We start from the raw sequence: 13,372 nt of genomic DNA on the forward strand, positions 1-13,372 counted from the left end.
ATTGCTTAGTAGGTCGTGAGGGACCCTCTTTGAATTTACGTTGTTGTTGTATCATAAGGGCCAATAAGGTACCTACTGCTCCATCTATCTCATCCTCTACTTCTTCGGTCTTTTCATTAAGGTCATTAATAATGTCTGCTAATGTTGTAGGAATTTTCAAACCATTTGCCTGGAAATATCGTGCAAAGAGAAGTGTCATGAAAGTATATATGTGCATTTTTTGTCTCTTATTTTTTCCCTTCATAACATCTTTATATGCGGTGGAATCTCCACCTCGTAACATATATTCAATCATACTGTCAATGGTACTTTGTACTGCAGGCATTTTCTCTATTTTAGTCCAACTATCAAGTAACTGTTTTCCTTGTTCATCCAAAGCGGGATATCTTTTATATAATGGATCATGGGGACACTGCACTTTATCCTCCCCGCCCGCTGCTTCGTCCCCTCCCGCTGTCTCTTCCAGAGAAAGATGTCGGGTGTGTTCTGAAAGGTTGTCAATTATAGCTGGGGGAATTGTTACCACTTGACCAGGTCCAGGATGGACGGGCCGCATATCAGTAGAATACGGGGGTGGTACGTCCAATAAGTCTATGAGGGGTGCTTCTTCAAAATCTATAGGAGCGCTGGGAAGGAGACCATGTTTCAATTTAACCTGACCAGCAACCTCACATTTAGGTAATACCGGATACAGACCGGTCATATTTCCTTGTTTTTCTCTATTTGTTTGGTCAAGAACTGTTTCCTTTCCTGTCTGCAATAATTCGTCTGACTTCGCTTTTTCTGACATTTCCTGCGCTTTTTCAACTTTATTCTGAGCTTTCTCCTGTCTCCTATGGGCTTCTTTCCTCCACCATTCCACAGAATCTAATTGAGCCTGTCTCGCTTTCCTTTTGAACAACTGTTCCTCTACCTTAAGGATACTTTCTATATCAAAAGTCCCGCTGCTGGGCCACCGATATTTTTCTTCCAACTTCTCAGTATATTCCACCCATAAGTCCAAAAAGACTATTGCCGACATGCCATGTTTATTATACATAAATCTAGCTGGCGTGTCCTTAGGTGGAAGAACCACCTCTTTTTCTAAAAACTTTTTATCCTTAGATTTAGTCTTAAATTTGGCAAACAACGACATTTTGTTACTAAATCTATACCTTTACCGTTTCCTTAATCGGAAAACGTCTTGATACTATTCAGTAATACTCACCGAACAGCAAATCCAGAATTTTCGATTGAATCCAGACGCTGCGCGTGTCAGGGATCTCAGACGTCTCGGACTCCTCAACTCCTCGATGTCGGGCTCGGGTATGGACCTCCCGCGTCTCTCACCGCCTCATATGTATGCCGGTCTCAGTAAATCCCCCGCATCTCCGAAGGAATTCGGTGGGAAATCCCCACCGGGTGCACCTGAAGTCCGTCAAGAGAGGAAACAGGGGAAAACACCGCGGCCGGCAAAAACCGGCGCGTGTAGAGAAGGGAAGGTCCCTGTTCGGGCGCCAAAAATGTGGTAAATAATTTATTTTACCTTATCTTATTCATAATTTTCTAGTAATAGGTAAATGAGGAAGGAGACAGAGTCCGGGACGTGGAGTATAATCAGGGTTTATTTCAATAACTCGAGTTAAGGGAGAGCTCCCTCACCAAGCGGGTTAGGGAGTGGTCTGCCCAACATTGCGCAGCTTGCAGCTTTTATACATTTCTTGCACAACACAAGCAAATGGCAGTATTCGGTAATTTTCCATCAAGCAAACTTTAAAAAGAAAAAAAAACAAAACAGTCTATATGCGTCAGTGGAAATATGTGAAGCTGGAACACTCCGATGTGCGTCAGTGGAAATATGTGAAGCTAGCATGCAGACGGAGAAATGTCAGAAGCGTGGGGTAAAAAATAGAGTACAAGGGAAAACAAGCGTGACTTTCTTCCAACCACAGGTTATTCTGTCGAAGCGAGCTTTTTCTTAGAAACGGAAGAATCGGCTTAACCACAGCTATGTGGGTGGCTAACATCCTGCCTGAAGCACATCACACGTTGCAATTTATCTTCTGCTGCATTCTCCAAAATGTCAACACATTCTCAAAATGGATGCTTACTCTCAAAATGGATGTCCAGATGTCAAGGCACAGTGATTGCATGAGGGTGCGATATTTTATTTTTCCACATACCGACGTGCAATGGTATTGCCCGAAGAAAAATCTCCGGATCCAGTCTGACACCTGGGAGAAATTCTAAGGTAAGGAATCTGCTGAGAATATGTCTCTACTAGATATTTCGTTACCGAAGGTAAGTAACTTGTATTGTTATGTTTTTAGATGTAATATTCACCAGTGCTGATGTATATAGCATGTTTGAATTTATGAAATTATTTTGTATTGTGCAAACATTTTGCTTTATTCTTTCTTCAAATTAACGGTTGTTGACTTACCCTGGCTAGTAAATCTTCCATGTGTGTATTTCTGTATGCAACCAGCCTGTTCTATGGTTTTGGGGTCTATTGAATCATTGTTATTAGTATTTGGTACCTTGGGTCGAGACTGCTGTGGTATATTGGGTTTGTTAAGTTATGTGCGTTTAGTTTAGCTCTCAAGGTCATTGTCTTGGCATTGTAGCACATTTTCTATCTGTGCACTTTATTCATGCGGATCTAGGATGGCTGTTACCTTTTATGTTTTACCCTTGTTCTGAGCATAGGCAATATATGCTTCGTACACATACTGTTCCTGTTAATAGCAGTAACATCCTTCTATTGGTACATTTCAATTGCTTGTCATCTTTTTAATCTGTGTGCCTCTCCATGATGTTCATGATGATTTTCCTATTGTACACCATTGTAATTCACTGCTTAAAAGCTGCTTAATTAACATTGAAAACAATATGAACTACTCAGTGCTGCAGGTTTCATGAAAGAACAATGAAGTTAAGACGCTCAGGCCAGTTCTCTAATAATTACTTTTTTGCTGTACTAGGAGATACTGGTCAATTCTTGTGAAAGGTACTGAAAGCCATTATTAAGACCCATGGCTAAGGTACTACTGTGTATTTCACTGAAACATCAAGAGGTTTCTTTTTGGGCTTTGGCTGTCAGGAGGTATTGAAGGGAAGCAGTTGGCCTTGCTCTTGAAGGGAGATGATGGAGGCTTAGGAGCTCTGTAGGAACTTGGCTCTGTAAATACTATCTCAAAGTGACAGATTGTGTGCACAGAGTCCAAGGGGGTTCCCCTTAGAGGTTGATAGTGGCAACATTAGATAATTCTAATGCTCTATTTTGTGGTAGTGTGGTCGAGCAGTAGGCTTGTCAGAGGGTAGTGTTAAGCATTTGTTGTACACACAGGCAATAAATGAGGAACACACGCAAAGACTTATTCCAGGCCCATAGGTTTTTATATAGAAAAATATATTTTCTTAATTTATTTTTAGAACCATAAGATTCAGATTTGAGGTAAGTACATAAAAAGCCAGGTACTTCACACAGGCGAGTACAGAACTTTGGTTTAAAACAGTAGTACACACAGTTTTGGTTAAAACAGCAAATAGCTATTTTAAAAGTGGACACTTGCAAAAATCAACAGTTCCTGGGGGAGGTAAGTAAAAGTTAGTTTCTTGGGTAAGTAAAACACTTACACAGTCAGTCTCCTGGGCATAGGCAGCCCACCATTGAGGGTTCAAGGCAACCACAAAGCCACAGACCCAGCAACACAGGACCGGTCAGGTGCAGAGGTCAAAGGAGGGTCCAAAACACACAGGCACCAATGCAGAACAAGGGTGCTCCTGCTCCTGTTCCAGTCTGCTAGCAGGTAAGTACCTGCGCCCTCAGGGAACAGACCCGGGGGCGTTTGTAGAGCACTGGGTGGGGGGAGGACACAAGCACACAAAACCCACCCTCAGCAGCACAAAGGCGGCCGGGTGCAGTGTGGAAAGTAGGCATCGGGTTTTGTATTGAAAACAATGGAGGGACCCGTGGGTCACTCTGGCAATGCAGGCAGGGCACAGGGGGGCTTCTTGGGCCAGCCACTGACTGGGGTAGGATGAGGGCCACCTGCTGGTCACTCCTGAACTGGTAGGTGGTTCCTCTCCGTCCTGGGGGCTGCGGGTACAGTGCTTGGTCCAGGCATCGGGTTCCTTTGTTGCCAGGTAGTCATGGTCAGGGAGAGCCTCTAGATCCTCTCTACAGGCGTCACTGTGGGGGTGCAGGGAGGTCGACTCAGGGTGTCCACGTCGTTGGAGTCGTCTGGGAGCCTTCTCTGCGGTGTTTGTTGTCCTGAACTCGAGCTGGGGGTGTCCGATGCAGTGTGTGAAGACTCACGCTTCTGGCGGGAAGTGAGAGTCTCTTTAAAGTTGCTGTTTTGTTGCTGTATCTGGACAAAGCCGCTATCCACGGGAGCTGCTTAGTCCTTTAGGTGCAGGTCAGTATTTAGGGGCAACCCTGAACCGAGGAAATCAGTCCTCAGAGGTCGCTGGTCCCACTGGATGCATCGCTGTGCAGGTTCTTTGAGTCTGGAGACAGGCCGGTAGGGCTGGGGCCAAGTCAGTTGTCGTCTCCGTCGTCTCTGCGGGGCTTTCAGGTCAGCAGTCCTTCTTCTTGTTGTAGGTTGCAGGAATCTGATTTCCTCGGTTCAGGGTTGCTCCTAAATACAGAATTTAGGGGTGTGTTTAGGTCTGGTGGACAGTAGCCAATGGCTACTGCCATGGAGGGTGGCTACACCCTCTTTGTGCCTCCTCCCTGAGGGGAGAGGGCACATCCCTATTCCTATTGGGGGAATCTTCCAAAACCAAGATGGAGGATTTCTTAAGGCAGGGTCACCTCAGCTCAGGACACCTTATGGACTGTCCTGACTGGTGGGTGACTCCTTGTTTTTCTCATTATCTCCTCCAGACTTGCCACCAAAAGTGGGCGCTGTGTCCGGAGGGGCGGGCATCTCCACTAGCTGGGATGCCCTGGGGCGCTGTAACAACAGGATTTAACGTTTGAGGCTCACCGCCAGGTGTTACAGTTCCTGCAGGGAAGGTGAGAAGCAGGCTTTGTTCCTGGCCACAGAGTGAGAAAGGCACTCACCCCATGTGGCCAGAAACTCGTCTGGTTTTGGCAGCCTGGCAGGAACTGGTCATCCTAACACTAGGAATTGGACTGGTATACAGGGGGCATCTTTAAGATGCCTTCTGTGTGCATTTTTCAATAAATCCCACACTGGCATCAGTGTGGATTTATTGTGCTGAGAAGTTTGATACCAAACTTCCCAGTATTCAGTGTAGCTATTATGGAGCTGTGTAGTTCGTAATTGACAGACTCCCAGACCATATACTCTTAATGGCTACCCTGCACTTACAATGTCTTAGGTTTGGCATTGACACTGTAGGGGCATAGTGCTCATGCAACTATGCCCTCACCTGTGGTATAGTGCACCCTGCCTTAGGGCTGTAAGGCCTGCTAAAGGGGTGACTTACCTATGCCACAAGCAGTGGGTTGAGGGCATGGCACTCTGAGGGGAGTGGCATGTCGACTTAGTCATTTTCTCCCCACCAGCACACACAAGCTGTGCCGAAATGGCTGATAAATACCCTTTAAGAGTGAGTGGTCCCCAGGGTGGTATAAGACATGCTGCAGCCCTTAGAGATCTTCCCTGGCCACAGGCCCCTTAGTACGAGGGGTACCAGTTACAAGGGACTTCTCTGTGTGCCAGGGCTGTGCCAATTGTGGGAACAAAAGTACAGTTTAGGGAAAGAACACTTGTGCTGGGCCCTGGTTAGCAGGATCCCAGCACACTTTCAATCATAACTAGCATCAACAAAAGGCAAAAAGTTAGGGGGTAACCATGCCAAGGGAGGCATTTTCTTACAAGCTCATATGCAGCCAAAATGATAAATAGCTTACAGTATGTTGCATGTGCTATCAATTCAGGTTATAAAATAAATAGGACTTTATTAATATACGGTTTTAAAATGCAGACACACAGATTCTATTCAGTATTCTTCATAAAACTCATACATAGTAAACATATTTACAGATAAGCAATTCATAAATAAATCCTTGAAAACTTAAACATCTGCATATAAACAAAGCTCACATATGAAATATTTCCATGTTTTAATGGGTATTTAAAACTGATTAATTCATCATCCTAATTTAATACACTTACTAACATTAGCTTCAATTGCTTGTCCATTAATTTAAGATATTAGTTTCCATGCTCAGTAAGATTGTCAGTTACCCTGATCTTGGACATTAATGTTAACAAGATCCCTGCATAATTTTAGCGCTTCGTGGCATGTTTGTATGCCTTTAATAAGCAAAAATAGTCTTTGTTGTTTATTACAAATATTTATGTAGCTAGCACAGGTAAGGAAAGAAATGGATCTCTTCTTGTGCAGTCCACTCATATAGTTTGTAGTTTCCCTCTTTCATTTAGCTGGGTAAACATTTAACAAGAGCTGCCTGATCTAGATGTAATGTAGAGCAAGTTAGAATAAGATGCAATTGGCCTATCCAGATAAATTTCACGACCAGCAAAACGTTTACCCCGAATAGAAATGCAGCCCCAAGATGTTTTCATAATGGCATAAAAATAGCAAAGCCCAATCTTCTCCCAATAACATGCCTTAATTGGAGCCATATCACTTCTTGTAATTTCATTTGGTACAGGCCAGAGCCCAGTGCAATTTAAAGTTATTGTATTTACAATAGGATAACTGTGGCATCTTGTAGCCCAGTCTGCTAGAACCTTGCAGCTGGTTTCCCTGTAGTCTTACCCAACGTTTTAAAGATGTTATGGCTAATGAAAGTAATCAACTCCCCCCGCCCCTAATTCTTCTCTTAGTGCCAGAAGGGAAGTCAATTTATGAAGAGGTCCAGACACCTTAAGAAAATATTCAGTTAAAGGTAAAGATCATAAATATTCGAGCGCCCCCCAGGTTTTGCTCCATACAAGGCTCAGGACTCTGATTTATAAACACAGAGGCACCAATGGTGTACATTAATTATTAAAGTATAGGCTGAATTGACTAGTTTTAAAGTATTGTTAGCTGCCAGTGCTGATCAATTATCGTGGTGGTTAACTCTAAAGTCAAGGTAATCAAATAGGAATTTATCTCCATTTTAGAGTTGATTCATCTAAATGCTTTTTTATACCATGTCATCACCACTGTCAAAACTTTCGATTTTATAAATTAATTTTCAGTCAGTCTTTTTGTCTTACAATAAGTCTCTTGGTTTAAAAGCAGAGTTGAAAGGTAGTTGCTTGTTGCTGTGTACCTAAAGACGGGCTTTCCTGTCATTAAGCACATCCCGTCATCAATACTGTCAACAGAAACAGTTTGTTGCCTGGGTGGTGATTGTCTTGTGTTTTTGCGATGTGGTGTGGCTTGGCCAAAGGAGTGCCAGAAGCAATTGTGTACATGGCTCTGTGATTGCACTGAGAAATACTCATTGCTTTGAAACCCATACCAGTCTGCCAAAAGGATGAATTAATATGGTTGTGTCCTCGATTCGGTGGCAGCGGTGGGTAGGGGAGCAAGGACAGTGCTGCAGGGAGCATGCAAGGAGCTAGTTGTTAGAGGATGAGATGGTAGCGCAGGAGGTCCGCTCCTTTGTGCCACTACCAAAGCCGTCCACGTTCTTAATCCTGTTCTTTCCTCATTAACATCAGAAATAGTAATGTGCCAATCATCAGCAAACACACCATGTTCTATATTAACAAGCAGGGAGGAAGGAGGTTCAAGATCTCGAGTGAAGTTTAAACTTCACTGATTCCTGCAGATAAGTGATTCTGATAGAGAAGTTAGTACCTTTTGAATATCCCTAGGTGTCAGACTAGATCCAGAAAATTTTGCATAGCATTTCCTCATGTACCGACAAGTGGCATCATGCGGCGTTTTACTTCGTGCTGCACCGCTTGGCACCGATGTGGATTCATTCTCTTGGCTTCTCCACAGATGTTCAGCATTCTCTCACGGATATGCCTTTTACTGGCTCCAAGTTGTTCGGAGCCAAGGCAGACTCAGCCCTTGAGAGATTTAAGCAAAGTACGGCTACTGCCTGTTCTCTGGGTATAACACAGTCAGCCCATCATCTGCCGTGGAGCATTGTACTTTTTGAGGCTTTGAACAGGGCTACCTACAAAGGCAGACACAGTGTTCATCTCAGCTGCAGCAAACCTTCCCATCCTTTGGAGGACAATTCAGGGAGCAGGCCAGCAATGTTCAGGCATCCACAGACAGTGTTCTGCCCAAACCCCAGCACCCACTTCCGGAGCAACATCAAAATACCCTTAATTTGATTTTGGTGATTCACAGTTTCCCAGTGGAGGCAGGATCACATCTTACATCCCCGGATCGAGGGGCCTTGCCTAAGATGAGTGGGTGCTCCATATCGTGGAACAAGGTTACTCCCTACCCTTCGTTTCTTATTCTCCAGACATGGTATATATACACCACAACATTTCCCAGAGGAACTGTTGTCTATTCTTCAAGGAGAAATCCTTGCTCTCTTGGCCATTGGAGCAATAGGGAGGGTGTTGGTTGCAGAAATAGGAACTGGTTGTTACTCCCATTGATTTCTGATAACAAATTAGGATGAAGGCTCTTGCCCCATCCTAGATCTTTGTCCTTTGAATTCTTCATAAGGAAAGACATGTTCAAGAAGAGCACACTGGCTCAAGTTCTCTCTGCCCTGGATCCAGGGGACTGGATGGTAGCCCTGTATTTGCGGAACGTGTATTTCCATATTCCCACCCTGCTGTCCAAAATACACTACCTGCAGTTTCAGGTGGGTCAGGATCCTTTTCAGTTTTCTGTGCTAACTTTTGGATGTACCAGTGCATCTGCAGTTAGTCTCTAACAGAAAAGGTGGTCCCGAAGGTAAGTAACTTGCTCACTTGATAGAGACTTCTAGCTGCCGATTCCTTACCTTAGAATATTTCCCAGGCATCAGAGTGGATCTGGAAAATCTTGAGCAGTTCCCTTGTGCCCCAGTAGTGCGGTGCCTCTGTAGGTGCCACCCCAGCACACTGACATAATTTCTTTACTTTTTGCATGCTAGTCAGTGTAGATCCAGAGAGAGCTACCCCAAGTAAATTTTTGACTGGCCTCTTATTGACATTTTGTCAAAGTGTTTTTTTTTTAAGATTCTTCTTCTGGTGTGCTAGGAATGTCCTCTACAAATCTAGTGGGTTTCAAGCCATGTGGTGCCAGTCAGGTGTCTGTGACAGACCCACAGTTGGCTTGTTTGTGGTGCTTGGAGCATGACCATGACTCCAAGAGCTGCAAAGACTGCCATGCCATGAACCCAAAGATGCTGCAGGGAACGTCTGTGAAGTTTTGTGCTACCCGACACCATGACACTCAGGATTCCAGTCATGCTAAAGGACCTGAGACTGCTCAGAGACTGTCCAGACTCTCATTGTCCCAGTCCAAGTTGCCTGGTAAATCCACATGCACTAGAAGTCAGGAAAGTTGACGCGCTCTTCTAATTCTCCGCATAGGTCCAAATTATTGGACAAGGTACGTAATCACAACACTCTAAGCCTCGCTTTACCATGGAGCCTGTGTCTGGGTCTGCTCCGTGCCTCTCAGAGTTTCCCTGAGCCAGAGAGATCCCTGCCCAACTCAAGGAGTTTTAAGAGGCCTGAGCCATACTCACGGAAGTGGTTGCTAACAGGTGAACTGTAGCAAAGTTTACCATCAGATGTGGGCTGGACACAACTGACTTGCTAGGCAGAGCGATTGTGTCATCAGTGATACTTAGATGCCACTCCTGGTTGAGAACCACTGACATTTCAATGGATATCCACACTTCTCTCATGGACATGCCCTTTGATGGCTCTTGCCTTTTTGGGAAAAAGGCAGACTTGGCTCTGGATCGCTTTAAAGACAGTAGATCCACAGCCCGGTCTTGGGGCCTCTCCATGGCCCCCTGTCAAACCCAGTCTGCCATCCACCAGTTGCGTGGCTACAGGAGGGTCTACCAAAAACGCCATTTCACACCCAGCCACCATGACCAACAGCTTCCCAGCTTTTTTTGTGGCTGCGGATGCGGTTCTCGCAGACCACGTGCGAGTCCCCCACATCTGCAGCAGCCGGAGCCTCAAAGCCCCTTTAGTTTGCCCTGCTACCTGCACAGGTGCCCGGTTGGGGGGCGGAATCCACCATTCTGTGCCCCACTGGCAGCCCATAACATTGGACAAGTGGGCTTTACAAACTGTGCCACCCACTTAGAATTAGACCATCTCCCCCTGCTATCTTAGGATGTGTTGGCCCTTTTGCCCAGAGGGCCCTCAAGAGGGTGCCGGCATCAGAAGTAGGCAGTGGTTGCTATTCCTACTACTTTCTGCTGACCAAAAAGGATAAAGGCCTCTGTCCTATTCTAGACCTGCACCTTCTCAACTTCTTCCTGAAGAAGAAGGAGTTCAGAATGTTCACCTTGGCTCAAGTCCTGTCTGTCCTGGTCCCAGGAGACTGGATGGTAGTGTGGACTTGCAGAACGCATATTTCCACATCCCCGGCCTGCCTTCCCACAGACATTACCTGCGGGTCACGATATGCCAAGAGCACTTTATTTGCTGTGCTTCCCTTTGACCTTACTAGCACCCTTCTGGTATTCACCAAAGTGATGACGGTGGTTGCAGCACATCTGCAGAGGTCAGGTGTTCCAGTCTTACCCTACCTTGACGATTAACTTTTTAATGAAGGCTTGCCCGCTGGCAGTTGTCTTCCACCTCCAGGCTACAGCGGACTTCCTGCATTTGGTAGTGTTCACAATCAGTGTGCCAAAATCACACCTGACTCCCTCTCAGATATGCTCACTTACATCGGAGCCACTCTGGACACAACGGAGTTTCAGGCCTGTCTTCCTGAACAGGGAGTCCAGGATGTTAGGACAATGATTACGTTTCAGCCTCTGTCCTAGATTTTTTTGAGACTGACTCTGAGGCTGTTGTACCTCATGGCCTCCTGCATCGTGCTAGTGACACATGCCCATTGGCATATGCTGACTCTGCAGTGAGACCTGAAGACCCATTAGGCGCAGCATCACTGGAATCTCTCCAACATGCTTCAGATCTTGGAGGAAACTGCAAAACATTTGCAGTGGTGTCTGACGAACAGGGTCAGTGGCAGATCCCACTCTCTTCTCCAACCATAGCTGACGGTAGGGACATATATGCCACTCCTGGCTGGGTGGCCACTTGTGAGAAATGGAGACAGAGAACTTTGCTCTCTGGCAGAGTCCAGGCTCCCCATTAACTTTTTGGAGTTTCAGGCAATCTGGTTGCTGTTGAAAGGCTCTATTTCTACGATCAAGGGAAGGATGGGACAGGCGTTCTTGGACAATACCACCACCATGTGTGTACTGCAACAAACAGGGCGGATGGGGTCATAGACTCTGTCAAGATGCCCTGTGTCTCTGGACATGGCTGGAACGTCAGGGCATTTCCCTGATGATTGAAAATCTGGTGGGTTCTCTGAATGCCAGGGCAGACGAACTCGGCCGCTGATGCCTATCGAATCACAAATGGCGTCTCCATCCAGAGGCGGTGCAAAATCCCTTTCAAGATTGATTCAAACCTTGGTTCTATCTGTTAGTCACTACTGAGAATGCACAATGTCAGCAGTTCTATGCACTGGAGTTTCCAAGGCAGCCCTCTCTTGGCAACATTTTTCTTCTTAGGTGGAGTTCAGGCCTCCTGTATCCCTTTCCGCCGTTACCAGTCCTGTCCAGAGTTTTCAATAAGTTCAGGAAGGACCAGGCCCAAGCCATTCTTGGGGCTTCAGATTGGGCACAGAGAATGTGGTATCCTGAGCATAAGCATTGGTCCTCCAATCAGGCTTCCCCTTCAGGAGGCTCCTCTGTCACAGCAACAGGGCGGTTGTGCCCCCCCCCCCACAAGTCTGTGATTTTATTCTGCCAGCCAGACTTCCCTTCATCAAGACAGTATGCACCAGCCGTAATGACAAATATTTTGACATGGCACGCATTCAAGACCATTGATCTCTTTCTGCACCCTTATCACAGGTGTACTATTTATTCTTTGTCTGGCCCAGCAGGGCTTTGCTCTAGGCACCGTTAAAGTTTATATGTTGCCCATTTTGGTTTTCTTATGGTTGCCGAACTGACCTTCTTTGTCACCTGTGATGTGGTTCCTTAATGGACTTCAACATCTGTTCCCTCCAAGACTGTTGATCATTCCCCAATGGGATTTCAACCCGGTCTTAACATTTTTCATGTGTGCACCCTTCGAGCTCCTGCACAACTGCCTAATTCTCCTCCACATCAAAACTGCTTTACGTTTGGCAATAACATCGGCAAGGAGGGTCAGCAAACTGCAAGCACTCAGTGTGCACCCTCTCTACATGACTTTCTATCTAAAGAACCTAGTCCTGAGAACCTGTGCCTTCTTCCTTCCTAAGGTTGTCACACCTTTCTATATCAGCCAAAATATCACCTTGCCTGTCTTCTTTGCTCCCCTTCTCCCTTCTAGAGAAGATGAGACTCCACCACCTGGACCCAAACAGAGCATTGTCGTTTTACCTTAATTGTACTAAAGAATTCTGGGTGGACGATTAACTATTCGTTAGGTATGTTGGGACGAAGTAGGGAAGGGATATGCAGAAAGGAAACATCTCACAATGGATATTGTTTTACATAAAATAAAAGTGCGCTACGCATTGGTCAAACAGCGGCCCCCTGAGGACTTGCAAACTTACTCAGCCAAGGCTCTGACCACTGAATTAGCTTGTGGAGACCCTGTCCTGGGCATCTGTCAGGCAGCAACATAGATGTCACTTCACACATTGACCAAACATTACTGTCTAGACAGATCTGTTATGATGGGAATTTTTCCCATTCTCTCCTGGAGGACCTTTTGGTGTAATTTGTTCGCTGGCCCACCTCCAGGGAGGTACTGCTTGAATATCTATTCTAAGGTAAAGAATCTATGCCCAATTTGATCGAAAGATGAGCTAGCTTTGATTAGCTCTGACTATGGTGAATCAGCCCATGAGCAGTACATAGCCCCCCCCCCCCCCCTCACCCCCCACCCCAAGAGAACTGGCTGGAGGAAAACAAGAGATTCCAAGTAGTGCTTGGAAGCTTGCCAAATTGTACAATCCCGTGGTCGGAGAAGGACCTCCACTCGTTAGTCTTCTTTTTCCTCAGATTATGTGTTTCCTAGACTGCTGTCCACTTTCCTTGTATGCCTATGCCTGCCTCCCTACATTAGCTAAAATGATGAGCCTCTGTGTTACAGTTAACCTCACACAAGAGACCGTGCCATTAGTCTCTTGGAACTCACCCTTAATTCCTGATGATGGACAACTAAGATTACCAGTAATTTAATTCTTTATTGTAATTTTATGTTTTGAAGGTTTTAACCAATGAGTTCAGCAA

The 13,372-nt window shown here is 45.6% G+C and overlaps 1 protein-coding gene across 2 annotated transcripts in view; it reads left to right on the plus strand.

Annotated features, from left to right (window-relative positions):
• The window catches only part of HYDIN (HYDIN axonemal central pair apparatus protein), a 2,122,366-nt gene that overhangs the window by 1,216,253 nt on the left and 892,741 nt on the right, over positions 1–13,372 (plus strand). The window lies entirely within an intron of this gene.

Source organism: Pleurodeles waltl, chromosome 12, assembly GCF_031143425.1.
Source record: "Pleurodeles waltl isolate 20211129_DDA chromosome 12, aPleWal1.hap1.20221129, whole genome shotgun sequence".
Lineage (NCBI taxonomy): Eukaryota > Metazoa > Chordata > Amphibia > Caudata > Salamandridae > Pleurodeles > Pleurodeles waltl.